Source organism: Osmerus mordax, chromosome 4, assembly GCF_038355195.1.
Source record: "Osmerus mordax isolate fOsmMor3 chromosome 4, fOsmMor3.pri, whole genome shotgun sequence".
NCBI classification, from domain to species: Eukaryota; Metazoa; Chordata; class Actinopteri; order Osmeriformes; family Osmeridae; genus Osmerus; species Osmerus mordax.
The window spans coordinates 10,009,084-10,024,000 of NC_090053.1; positions in this window are offsets into that span (position 1 = coordinate 10,009,084).

Below are 14,917 nucleotides of genomic sequence, written 5' to 3' on the forward strand. Positions count from 1 at the left end.
AGAAGGTTCAATATATTAATATATCTGAATTTCCATCAATTGCACAGAACAGGTTGTCTAAAAGCCATCTAAATAACTATATTAAAGAAATGTATCAATCCAACATCAAAAGATCTTAAAGTTTGACCTTTGTGACCCAGTCACCACCAAAAGCTCCTCTATTGCTGGTTGCCTATTGTTTTCTAAGTGTCATCGTGACAGCATGTACTTGGAGATGCATTCCCAAGTGGGACTTGGAACAAAAAGGCTGACGTCAGAGACTTTGAAGGGGTGACCACTGAAAGATCATATACTGCTGCATGTGCTCCTCAGCGCCTCAGCCAGGCTTTGATGGAATGGTGAGAGCTGCTCTATTTTCCACAACCATTGTTGAGGCAAGGCACCACAGTTCATTTTGATGCACACTCCTTTCTTTTCAGCACTGCACTTTGAAGAACAGAGACCGCTTGGGAGATTAATATGATTTGGTACTAATTTCCTGAGAGTAAGGATTTCGTGGGATATCACCCCCCCCCCCCTTCACACTCACTCACACACACCTTCATACACACATAACAACAATCAGCAGCCCCTGTGGCTTTGCGTCGCAACATGTTGCTATGGTAACTGAGTGTGTATGTGCTCTGGTGGTTGGCAACTTTTCAACACTCATCTCTTTAAAAAGATAAAGACATGCCACATTGAAAGGGGGAGGTTATTCTGCATGAGCAAACCCACATTTATGTTACATTTACATTTAGTCATTTAGCAGACCCTCTTATCCAGAGCGACTTACAGTAAGTACAGGGACATTCCCCCGAGGCAAGTAGGGTGAAGTGCCTTGCCCAAGGACACAACGTCAGTTGGCATGACCGGGAATCGAACTGGCAACCTTCGGATTACTAGCCCGACTCCCTCACCGCTCAGCCAACTGACACCCCATGTTATGTTGGGATAGCCAATAGTTAGTTAAATTTGATTATGAAATGTAAAATACACTTTATGACCATGAGTAATCTCACATCTTCATGTCCCTTCAGAGTATTTTACCTGCAAAAACTGAAGTCATTGGCCGGATGGGAGGCAGGTCTGGAGTGACGTTGGCATAGCCAAAGGTCACTGCATTTCTTGCTTTGGGGTTAGAATGGTCCAGTGCCTGTCCTGGCAGTTGGAGTTATCTTTCCACTGGCTTTTGTGCAGTCAAGAGGTGTGGCTTCCTGTGCTGTCCATAAATGTTTCCTGTATAAAGACCATGCCCCTGTAGGGCAAGCTAGATGTAGCTGAAGAGATGTGAACTGTACAGAAATCTAAACATTTCCAATGTACAGTAAAATAGCTTATACTGTACACATTATATTTTTTGGATGAGTAATCACAAACATGCGTACCCTGGTGGATGTCGTTTGACAAAGTTTGAGAGAAGCATTCAACAGAGCATTTTATTGTTGGGGGAAGAGCAAAACTATGTCAACAAGCATGACTATTCTTTAAACATTAGCTACAAACAGCATTCTATGTCAAGTAGCTGAACAATATGCCACCCATGTTAGGTTAGTTTTAGTAATAGCTGTAGTCTTGTACAGTGTAGAGTTGTTAGAACTTCTGATAGAATATTTCAATAGGGAATATGATGAATACAACTGTATGCAAGTTTGTAGTTTTTAATGTTAAAAGTTTAAGTATTTTTTGAGGTGTTAGTTTTCAGAAGGCACTGGATTTGGGTTCTGGTTAATCCTGTCGGCTAGCTGAGTAAGGGTGGTAGCGAAGACAGGAAGGAAAGGAAGGGCAGTGTTTACCCATGGAAAGAGGTCACTGCTCACAATGGAGTCCGGCTGTATGTGTGTGTGTGTGTGTGTGTCTGGAGGGGCATTGTTAATCATGCTCTTTACTTTACCTTTACAAATAACCTACTGCAAGTCAGGGGCTCTGACCAAACAATTGCACAGCTACATCAGGAGAGACATTTTCTCCTACAGTGCAAGTAGTTGCTTATTGTGGAAAATGTCAAAAAGTGCCCACGTTTAGTCTATATTGTTTTGCAATTCAATGTACACAATAAAAAGCAAAAAAAACTAAGAGAAGCAGACACACATAGACACACACACACTCACTTAAGATCAGGAATCAGAGGAGACTTGGTTTCTTCAGCTATAATGTGAGGAAGATCAAATATCAGATCAGTAAGTTCAGCCAAAGGTTGGTGCAGGGCCCTACCATTCCACCACCTGGAAGTAGATCCTGTCATCCATTAGAGTGAAAAGAGAGCCCGACCACAGTGCAGTGCTAGGCTTCATCAAACGTTCTTTTTAGACAAAAAGATATGGGAATTATCCAACTGTTGAATTGAATCATGAGTAGTAATCTGAAGGTTGCCAGTTCGATTCCCAGCCGTGACAAATGACGTTGTGTCCTTGTGCAAGGCACTTCACCCTACTTGCTTCGGGGGGATTCTCCCTGTACTTACTGTAAGTCGCTCTGGATAAGAGCGTCTGCTAAATGACTAAATGTAAATATGACATATATTGGCCTGAGAGCTTTCTAAAGTGATGTTGCTTAAGATGTAATAATTTCATGAGGTATAGTTATGCCCATAGAATAGTTAAAACCTGTTTACAGTTATATTCTCAAACTATACAATAAAGTTTACATAGTGTAAGAATGGTTGCTCATTCTCATGCTGTAGAAATCAAACTATCGGACTGTACATATTCTGAAATTGTCAACACAATGATGGTCTATACACTATAAAGATCCAATCACTAACAGACGTCATCCCTGACAGTTTCTTTGATAACAAGGTACTTCAAATAGATGACGAGCGAGTCTGCAAAGGAAATTTAACAGAATAGAATTTGCCAAAAATAACCCTTTTTATTTTACACAATAGGTTGTGTGTAACCATGGTAACCACAATTCAATTTCTTGCTTGATCTTTCATGGATAGGGTTTTGATTGAAATCTTACAAATATAAGCTTTTGATTTGTTTAAAAATGAAACACAATAATTTTGTAGTCAAGGAAATGTACCCTTTTTTAGTTGGCTTTTAAATTTCTAATTTTAGGGACACCTGTTTCACCAATCAGGCATTTCCTTATTACTTGGAATGTTGAGATTTAGACACAACTTGGAATACTTCCAACAACAAAGGATTTTTCTCTCTGAAAGGCTTTCAGGGTGATATAAATATTCCGGACTATAAATTGACCACCACCCTAGGTTTCCATTCGGCCATGTCGATCACATTAATTCTCTCTGGGGGAATGAGGAATGTTGTAAACAATACCTCATGCAAGATATGACATCACTGTCTGTATGTCCCCTCCATGGGACTTCAGTTTGAACTCTATGGTTTTTTTCACTGTGGCGAAGCCATCAAGAATGCCCAATGAACCCCTACACATAGTAAACAATCCCAAAAAGTTTTTATATGTAGTTGTGTACAGTAAAAGCAAACAAAGGGTAAAACCAAATCTTCAACCAAATCCATTTTAAAAAGCAATTATGTGCTATGTACATAATGTTACCACCGATGGGTACTTATTATTCAAATAGTTTTTTGAAAATGAAGCTTTTTAGATGTTGCATGGTATGATGTGTATATAAATAACATTTGTATTTGGAAAAACACATTTTGAAAAAAGGGGAACTACGGCAGACAAAGCCCGGTGTCCAGGAAGCATAAACACTTCCTGTACTAAACTCTGCAGGACACAGTGGAGGAATTAAAACATTGTACCTCTGATAGTAAGACGACAGCTGCTTGGTGTTAAACGAATTACTGTAAAAGCATAGAGTTAGTTTTAATCAAAGAGATTCATTTCTCCTCAATATTTTGTGTGGCCTCCAAAGACAAAGCAGAAAAGCTGAAACGTCTCCTGAAAATAACTGGACAAAAATAAAAGTTTAAAAAACCCGGTGTAATCTACTGTACACTGACACTAGTTGTGTGATAAAACTAAAAGTCCACACAGTGTTTTCAGGATGAGCTTTCTGCCCTTTGTATGATTTCCCCCCCCCTGTGTTTTCGTTGGCTAGACAGGTGCCTCTGTCCTTGGATCTGGGATGTGAGAACAGATGTTTGGAACACCTGTTTAATGTATGCACAGAAGCAGAGGCAGACAATAAGGGGTCACCATCACCCTGCCTGGTGTTCAAGTACACTCACACAGAACTCTGGCCATTTGAAATCTACACACACACCCTTCATAATCAGAGGAAACTTGATGTAGCAGATTGGATTCAAACAGGAAACACACTAAATTGTTCTCGAATCACAGAGCTCACATCCACTGATGTTTTAGAAGTGGTACAGCTTGACAAAAGAATTCCCAGCATGCTTTTCCTTGAGCCCTTGCAAAGAGAAGAGCTGTCTGTGTGGCCAATCCTATGCCCACCGAACGTACAGTGACACACAACCATGGAGAAATCTGCTTGTAACAGATTTCAGACCGATCATTATTATCTGTCAATCCCAATACAGCAAGTATGGTGGAAAATCAAACTGATTCAAACCTAGGAAATTGAGACTGTAATGGAATTTCCTCATTTCTGAAAACACACAGATAAAACATACAGTTATGTATAGATATATGTCCTAATCTAACCCTTCCCTTGTAGACAGAGTTGATGGGCGTGCTAAAAGACTCTGGTCTGCTTACAAAAGCATAACTAATACTTTCTCTGGCTGACTTCCGCCAATTACCATGTCTAAAGCTGTCCTCCCACTCTCAGCCAAACCTACACCTCAATCCCTACTCTGTGTCATCATCCAATGGCAGGCTAAATGATGATTCATCACATCAGCAATTCGGGAAACAAACACTGAGATAGAAATGTTCATCGAACCACCATTGCTTTGCTGAGTGCAAAAATACACATTCAATGAGTATTTAACTCACATATTATACATTTCTGAACTTTCACAATGGCAAGAAAACATGAAATGAAGACAAAACATCATGAGAACTGGTTTCAGTGCAATCAATATGATGCACTATATACCGAAATATGGTTGGGTAAGGTTACACTGTTAGTTTGCCGCTGCCCAATCAAGGCTAATTATCAAGGCTACATAATCACTATAATAAACATATCCATTGAAAAAGTACAGGTCACAAAATAAGAAATATACTGTGTAGTTATGACTAGACCTGTTTCTGTTCCTCATTCTCCCTCTGTAAAAGACAGCCTGGTGTTTGATAAAAGGCTGTGTACTATGGTCTACTGGTGAAATGCTATCTGAAAGACTGTAAATCCTACTGAATGACAGTAAAAGATGAGAAACATTGGGCCTATAGTGTAGCCCATGAAGTGAAAAACTGTCATAATTCAAAATTGGCTGAATATTTGAAATAGCTGAATGTCTTGTGAACATTTTAAAGGTTGAATGGTGTCTCTAGCTGAAAGTATTCTGAAGTAGTTACGTTTGAAAGAGGAGGAAGCTTTTTAATGATTTGAAAGGATTTACCATTACTTTTAATGGGAGGATAATTTGCACAAAAACCTTAATGTCTTAAAAAGTATAAAAGTGAGAAATACCAAAAGTCATAGCCAACATCTCCTGAAGGAGCTGAACGTTTTGATACAAACATTGTAGGAATCGGTGAAAGTATGCAGGACTAAAAGCCCAAAGGCCAAAAAACGGTGGAAGAACTAAGAAGTTGAAAAACAAATAAATAAATATATATGTGAGAGAACAAAGGTTGTGCCCTTGCCGAAGGCAAAGCACACCCAATAAATGATAAATGTTAATGTTAAAATGCTTTTACATCCCAAGCAAGTTGGTTTGTTGACAGCTACAACTGCTATATTGCAGCACGAAAGCCTGATGCAATGTGTCTTTATAACGCACGACTGGCAAGCTAAAATGGTATCCAGGAGCTTATTACTTCCATCTTATTAGCAGCCTGAGAAAGCGCATGTTGTTCCTTGAACAAGTAAATTGATCCTAAGCAGTAAATTAACTCAGTGTCGTGGCGAAAAATCATTTTTTCTATTTTTACATCCTTCACTCTCAGAATGAGAAAATCCCAGAAAGACGAAATTCCTTTTGAATTGTGCACTGAACAATCAAGGGTCTGCTCAAAATGAGCGGCACAATGGGAAAATATTAATGAAATCAATGGGGATGGTTGCTTTAAACAGATGCAGCTGGGATGAAATATCTAGACATATCTAAATATTTAATATTTTACTTGTTGAATGTTTCATTAGAGAGTCTGAGACTTTCAACACTACTTGAGTTTCTAAATTATATAGTTTCATTTTCTTTATTACCTTTTCTATTTGATAAGATTTTGACACTGTGTGGTTTGGTACATGGATGGAAAATGTGACAATAGTTTTACATTATTTAACTTAGTTAACAACTAACAGTCTGGGACATTTCTCTTAAATTATAAAATCACTGAGTTACAGCGAATATGGCAGTGCTTCTATGTACAGTCTGTGATGTAGAAGGATATAATGCTGCATAGTGCAGTTTAATCAGACTATTCTAAAAGATGAGATCCAGAGATAGGCAAAACAAATGTTTTTTTATAGCCTTTCACAGTTTATCTGTTAAATATTTATGTAGTTGCTGTTGTCTCATTATAATTTAAATAATCCAATCCTTATAATCCAAAGGTCACACCAATAAACTGAAAGTTATTGATTCATATGCAGTTTGGATATGCAAAAAGATAGTTGTTTTATTTATTTATGTAATTTGTAGTCCTCCTTTAGTAACTGAAAATGATTACATCATATCCATCGAAGTGTACAACCATGAATCCCTGTTTAAATGATTTTTAAAACATTCAGTACATTATTAATTAAAGCGTTCATCCATATTTGTTGATATCACAAAACTGTGCACGATATCTTTGGATAACAAATGCTAATGAACATTTGACTTCGAACAAGTTAAATGTTAACACATTTTTATTGAAAATCCTCTTCAAAGACATACAATGGACTGTAGCTGTTTTTAAGTTACTGTTATGAGTCATAAATTATACCTTTAGCCAATTCTCTTCAGAATGACAGAAATAAAACACTATTATGATGAGGATGATACAGTACAAAATAGTGGAGAAGGCTGGTAATTACAGAGTCTTAGTGGTGTACAATACCATACTGAAATCTCTATATGTATGCACATGTTCCATATACCATCGGTAGCCCAACAGACACATTCATTTCTTAATTTATACTATTAAGTAATTTCATTAGATTTGCGCCGACCATAACCTGACTAGACAGTCTGGAAATAGTTGTGACCAACAGACCCATATTGGTATTGGTTTAGTGTTTCATCTCAATCATGTTTTTCATTATATTACATTTCCTCAGTTACAGCCACAGGGGTCATGTTCAGTATCTTTTTAAACATACACACATAATCTCCTTTTAAAGTTTTCTTAATAAAAACATTCCCAAAAAGGTTTCTACGTACAGAACACATAAATCAATCATTTGTAATTTGCAACATACAGTAGATATACTGTATAGCTATATAATCTCTGAACAGTGTACCGTCCATTTAGCTAGTAGGTTTATTATTATGACTTGGCTCCTCTTTTAACCCTTGTGCTGCCTTCGGGTCACATGACCCAAAGGTTCATAACGAACCATCGTTGTGTTTACCCAATTTTACCCAATACAAAAACAAATAAAAATAATTTTCTTTTAACTTTCGCAATGTGGGGGGTCTGAGACAGCCCAACAGTTAAAAGAAAATGCTTCACTTTGTTTTTGTATGCGTTAAATTTGTCACAATACGACGGTGGGTCACAATGACTGATGGGTCAGAATGACCCGAAGATAACACAAGGGTTAAGCATGGCAGGTTGCTTCAGTGCACTTGCAAGTCTCTTATATGGGTATTTAAGAAAACAAGGAATATTGTATGTTGACTTGAGCTACAGCCAAAACTCACATTTAAAGATCTCAACACTAATCAAATGATAATCAGTCAGGGAGGTTTGAACCTGCAAGGTCATCTTAAGAAAGGAGTTTACAAAATGATGTGGCCTGCCAGTGAGGTGCTGTCTGTTTCGAGCGGAGAACCCCAGCTACATTGCAGGCATAATCAAGAGGTGTACGGCTACCAATATTAGGTTAATTGATCAACACAGCTGTGTGTTATGCAAAGCGTTTCCGCTCATTCATATGAGTATTTTCCAAGTACTTAAGGCAGTGGAGGAAACACTTTGCATGATTAGACTGTAATTCACAGTGTGGGAGGACTGTAAAAGCATTAATCTACCCACCATTTAGAAGCAAGCTTTCTCAATATCTATGGGTCAGACATGTTGGCATGATGATGAGTATCACCTTTACAGCTGACAATTGGTATGTAAGTGTTTAGGTGATAGCGATGCTAGTATGGATTTATATTATCAGCAAATTGCTGCATTGTGTCATGACCTGCAAAATGTGACCTTTTAAATAAAGTGGGGCTAGAGTTTTTTAAAGGTCTCTTGCAATTTGGCTGTTGAAGGAGTGAAATGTTATCTAATTGCATTGGGTTTGTTATTTTTTTTCAGGACAAGATTCTGCTGGTTCAGAGAAGTGAACAAATTCCCAAACATAAAACTAATACCAGGGGGGTATTCCAGAAAGCAGGTTATGCAACATAACCGGGTAAGTTAACCCACCAGCTGATTCACAATGTTGCTGCAACTTACTGGCAATGTTGCTACAATGCTGGGTGTCAGCTGGGGAGTTAACTTACCCGGGTATGTCACATAACCTGCTTTCTGGAATACCCCCCTGATCTAAAAAGGTATAAACCACTTCTGGTTCAAGTAATATTTTCAAATACTGCCAAATACTTTGTTTCTCGCCCACAGCAAGGAAACCAGTGTATCAATACCATAACTGCCATCTGTGAGCAAGATCAATGCATTGATTACTTTTTACTGATTACTTATTAAATATTGGTAACCTATGTCACCAATTTATGTAACCCAGACCTATGTTGTGGATATCAACTAACTCTAGGTAGTAACACTAACTACTACTTTACAGGAGATGTTGTGTATACAGTGTCTGTTGGTGCTATTTTATCAGCACACATGAGATTATCTCAGTTTGATTATGAATGCCGTTTTCTCAGACCATTGCGTGGTGCCATATTATGTGTATGTGGGAACAGTTCAAAAATAAGATGTCCCCTAGCAAAGTTATAATTAACTTCTATCATTAATTATCATCTTCCCATGTCCCCAGTCTCTTTAGGCCGTTTCAAGAGAACAGTTTTTCAGCTAACTAATCATTTAGGTGATTTGTGTTCGTAAAGTCCATTTCTCATCTGTACAGTATTCTGCACTTTTTTCAAAGACCTAGAAGACCTACTTCCCTTGTATATAAAAAGGTTCAGTCAAAGTTAATGGCTTCCCAGTCCGTTGACTTTCCGTGCTGTTTCAAAAATGTTATACTGTTGCTTCTGCATGCCATACATTCCAGAAGCCTGGTCCACCTCAAAAGTTTGCCTATGCCCATTGCTTAGTTAAACATTACCAGATTGGTTTATCTTTATTGTCTGCAGGGTATATCTAAAATGTCCTCCAACCCATGTGGAGGTGTTTACCTTCAAACTCTTAAGTTTTTATCAGGGATAGCATTTAAGTGTGTATATCATGATTTCACATTCCTTTGAAGAGTGTCCACACATTGGCAGGGCCTAAATCTGTTTGGAAAGCATGAAACAAACTGAGACATAAGCCTCTGCATAGTACTATCAGCCTCAGCTGCTATCAATGAAATATCAGACCAGAAGTTGAATATTTTTATATTGACTGTATATATTTTTATATTTTTCTCTCTTTTTTGTGTTTTATTTTAACTATGTGGAAGGAGGACATTGCAATATAAGAATTTCATTGTACAGAGTAACTTTGTTAACTGTACACATGACAATAAATATAATATAAATAAATATCTTTAATCTTGAATGTTAGACCTTTAGCCAAACACAAGGCCTGTCTCTTGCACACTGGGCTTTGACCTTGTCTCAGAGATGCCTAATAGACTATCGACTGCAGCCTGTAGCTACCATGTGGGCCAGGGTTTCTCCCCTGCAGTGCCTGCTGATAACATCCAGTCTACATGTCTGAGACTGGAGTTTGTCTGTGGGGTGCTGGGATTTGATGTGGTTCCAGTAACAGTTGAAAGTTTACATGTGAGAGGAGGTCAAGTACATCAAGATAAGTTTGAGTGTTCAAATATTAAAGTTTCAGGTATATGCCAATTGCCATTTGGAATAAGTGACGTTTGTCTGTACAGGTACTTCAATAATTGTGAGATCCATACATACCCCCAAAAGCCCGAAGGCTTTACTAGATCACAAGGACACTGAGGCTAACGCTTTGCTCTCAAAACAACACCATCATGATTGTCTTAGCCTTCCTCTATAAAGATTGTGAATGAAACCATGAGCGGCTATGTCGCCATTCATACTGTAGCTTACTTCTTCTGGAAAACACCTCAGCTGTGCATGACTAATGACCATTTAAGATTAAGCATTACTGGATGGGCTGACTATCTAGGGGATTTGCAGTTTGTACGAATCCCAAGTAGATGATTTTAAGAATGAGGGACCGACGTAGACGCACTCCCCTGCGACTTCCTCTCCACCTGCCACTGAGAGCCCCCACGGCTCTGAATCAACGGGGGGATGTTAGCCAACCCAGGCAGTTGAATAGAGAGCTAGGCTCTGTATCAATCCTCCATTTGCAAGGCAATAAGTCATCTTAAACATAACTGAAGTTGTTTGACTGAAAAAGAGAGATGAAATAAAGGGAGAGAAAATATTAGTTGCATAAATCAATCATCAACAAACATCAGAAAGGACTCTATACTGACAATGACTTCAAAGGAGGAGGCTTATGTTGTCTGGATTGTATACTTGCAACCAGCACACCTGATACTTTTCCTCTAGTCCACTGGAGCAGGTGCCCACTTTGATCACAATTAATTGTCATCCCTTCTCCCCTTCACACTGACAATACAGTAGATTGCCCAACACAAGAGTTGGCAAGAGAAGGAGTAAATGTCAATGTCAAGTGTATTTATATAGCACATTTAAAACAGCCATGGTCGACCAAAGTGCTGCAAAGGAAGTGTTGGTGAACGAAGTGTTCAGACTAAAATTGCAGCAGGAGTCTCATCAGAAAGGATTATGTGATGTTGGCACAGATGCACTAGTTAGGGTTAAAATTTGTGTTAGGGTTAGAGTTACATCAAGGATTGGGGTTAGTGATAGTTTTAGGGTTAGCAGCTAGAGATACAGTAGGTTTAAGTTGGTAGGTTTGGTTTAAGGTTAGGAGTTAGGGAAAGCAGGGTATTGAATGGGACTGATTTGTGAGTCCCCACAAGAATTGCAGAACAAAGTGTGGTGAGAATATTGGATGTGTAATGAGAATGGTGGAAGAGATCCGGTTCATCCGAGATAATAATTCACACCTGTAATAAGCCAACACAGAGATGGGATAATAACATTATCTTCCCTTTTGGTTGGGGTTGCACCTTTCACCTACGCACGCATACACATGCACGCATGCACGCACACAAGCATGCTCACACACAAAAAGCACAGGAATTCACCAGACACATACCTCTCTCCATCATGAAAATTCATTTCTAATGTTTTTATAAATGTCAGCAAGGTACAAATTGGCTATTCTAGATTCAATTCACACATTTCCAGTCCCAGAAGTTCCAGTCCAACTCTGCACTTTGCACATATTTAACCATTTAATTCTCCTTTCATGAGAGCCCAGTTATATTGATCTATTGACAGCAAATTAATACAATAAATACTGAAGTATTATTAGACATAATCAATTAGTTAGGTTCATCTGATATTTCTCATATTTTTTATAGTAATGCATCAAGATAAATAGCAACAGTTTGCTCCTTGAAAATGCGACGAGAGGACAAGATATTGTATCTGTTTAATTTAGATTTATGAGCTTCAAATATACAGTCTAATGTACAGAATACATAAAAATATGTAAATAACTGTATGTACTTATATATATATATGTGTGTGTGTGTGTGTGTACAGCCGTAAAGAAGAGCTATCTGTAAACCAATTTTACCTTAAGTGACTTTCAACAACCTGACTTGATTGGGCTTTTTGAAAAACAATCTGAGCATCCAAGCTCAATGAGCTGGCTAATGGCGGAGCTAGCGTTGCGTATGACACCCTCGCATGATGCACACTAATTTTCTGCTTTTTAACTTTTGCAGTGAGCATCTTCACGCTGACGCCCTCCGTCACCGCTGACGCAGAGGGACGGGTGTGACGGTCAACCCCTACCTGGAGCTTTTGCACCCCCTGAGACGCTGGAGATAGAAATGAAATGGAAATGAAATGTTGTGCACACACTGATGCGCAAGCACACGACCACACAGGTGCGGACAATCTGTCTCACAAGACCAAATCTCATGCACTCACAGAAACAAAGACGGTCACAAGTGTGCGCAGATCACACACACAGGAAATCACACACACTTGAACACTCATCATTACTCATCCCCACCAAAATACAGACGCATTACTGAGAATTCAAGTGGGTTCTCATCGTTGATCTGTGGACACTGATTATAAATATATATATATATTTACCTTTAAGATGAAGATTATGATATACAGTCACACATGTGTCAGGAGTCAAACACTCCAAAACACGTGTATTCATACAAGTACACTACGATTGCTCTCATTACCATCATTGTCTTGAACGTCCAAAAGTCTAACAGTCCATCCAAGATTCAATCTCAGATCAGAGGCAGAGGTCATACAGTGCCATCTGGTGGCTCAAAGAATAATCATTTGGAATATCTGGAACATTTGGGTTAAAGCTGGAATACGTAACACTATAAAATCAATTTGAATATGAGAAACAGTGCCCCCCAAATTCTTGTCTGAATCTCCACGCTTTCCTGCAAGTTTGATTGCCATTGGTTTCACAAAATGAGACAGGAGGAAGCATAACCGCGGGAACTAGGGGTGCTGAGGGTGCTGCACACAGCACGAGAATTTAATATGATATGACTTGAAAATCCACCACTGTGGCACCGCCCGCAACATTAAGATCCCCCCCCGCCAGCACCCCCTGATAAAATATGTTCCCTGAGGATATGGGAAGAAAGCCCGCCTCACCAAATGCAATTGGCTGGAACAGGTTCGATGGGACACAATTGTCTGGAAAGTAGCGGGCTGCTCCAAAAGTAGAAATTTACATTCCACTGGTTGTCTGTGTTGCTAAACAACTCTCAGAAGGCCTCATGTGCTTACACAACTTATTTATTAGGGACAAATGTTTCTTTTTATATTGAAACATCTCATTACAACATATTGTACCTCTAACACCAAGACAATACATTGTGTATAATTCCATTGATGAAAGGGTACTATTACAATCGTAAAATATTTAATCATCGTGTAGTTACCATTGTGTAGTTACCATTGTGTAGTTACCATCGTGTAGTTACCAATGCACGTATAGCCAGTGGCGGTTCTAGACAAATTTTACTGGGGGGGCCAAGGTGGGACCAGTGTTTAATCAGAGGGGCACATTAGTTCCGCTTTTGGCGCTAGCACATAATATCGCAATAACTTAATCAATTTATTTCATTTTCATTTTATTATTCAGTCAGCTCAAGGGGGAGGCACAGGGGGACTAAGGATATTTTTACAGGGGCACTGGCCCCTTAAGGCCCCCGTGTAGAACCGCCACTGCGTATAGCCACATTGCCAACCATAATCTTGCGGAATCAGTTCATCAACCATATAGTACATTTGGTCCAAAAAATTGTCAGACATGAGAAATCATCTTACTGTATCTTACTTTTCTTCCTTACGTTCCTTTACCCTCCTTGGCTAGGCCAATAACATGTGTTCCCATGAATATTTACTGCATCTGAAATACCTGGAGGTGTAAAGTGAACAAGCCCCTGTCAGATTTATAGTGCAGAGAGAGGCTGCAGAGGAACGCTGCTGAGCAAAGCTGCAGTTTTGGTTGGCCATCACACAGACAGTTACGATGCATAAACTATTCCCTGTCTGCTTTCATGTGGTGGAGTTGTCCAACTTTGCAGTTGGATGTAGTTGTAGTTACACCACACCACCGCATACCAAACTGTAGACACACAGTAGATCAAATAGGCCTACATTGTCCCAAAAAAAGCATTCTTACAGTCATGCAAATGTACATTTGTCTTTTTAAACCATAAAAGGTTTGTATTGATATTTTTTATTTGGATATGGTGTTATGTTTCTTTTCCAATGGTTCCTTTTCCCATGGCTTCATGTAAGGAGTTAATAACAATGGCTACCATGTCTAGGTATGGCAGTACCATATAGCTGATTGACCATATCACCATATCTCCTAAATTTACATTTACATTTATTCATTTAGCAGACGCTTTTATCCAAAGCGACTTCCAAGAGAGAGCTTTACAAAGTGCATAGGTCACTGATCATAACAACAAGATAGCCACAAAACATTGCGAGTCGCCAAAACATGAAGCACACATTGTGAACAACCAAAGTAAGTGCCAAAGGGAAGAACCATAAGAGCATGTAGTTAAACAAGTTACAATTAAACAACATGAACCGCTATAAGTGCAAGTGTACCTGTGGAAAAAACAAGCAACAATAATAAAAACAATATATCACAGCGAGTACAACATTTTTTAATCAGTTACCGCTAACCACAAGAGCAACAAGTCTCTGAGCAAGAGTCATGGTGATCCTTGAGGAAACTAACATCGGGTGAAGCGAACCATTCCTAAGTACCGTTGTACTCCCGGAACAAGTGCGTCTTGAGCCTTTTCTTGAAGGTGGAGAGACAGTCAGTGTCTCTGATGGAGGTGGGGAGTTGATTCCACCACTGGGGGGCCAGACAGGAGAAGAGCTTGTGTTGGGACCGGGCGGTCTTG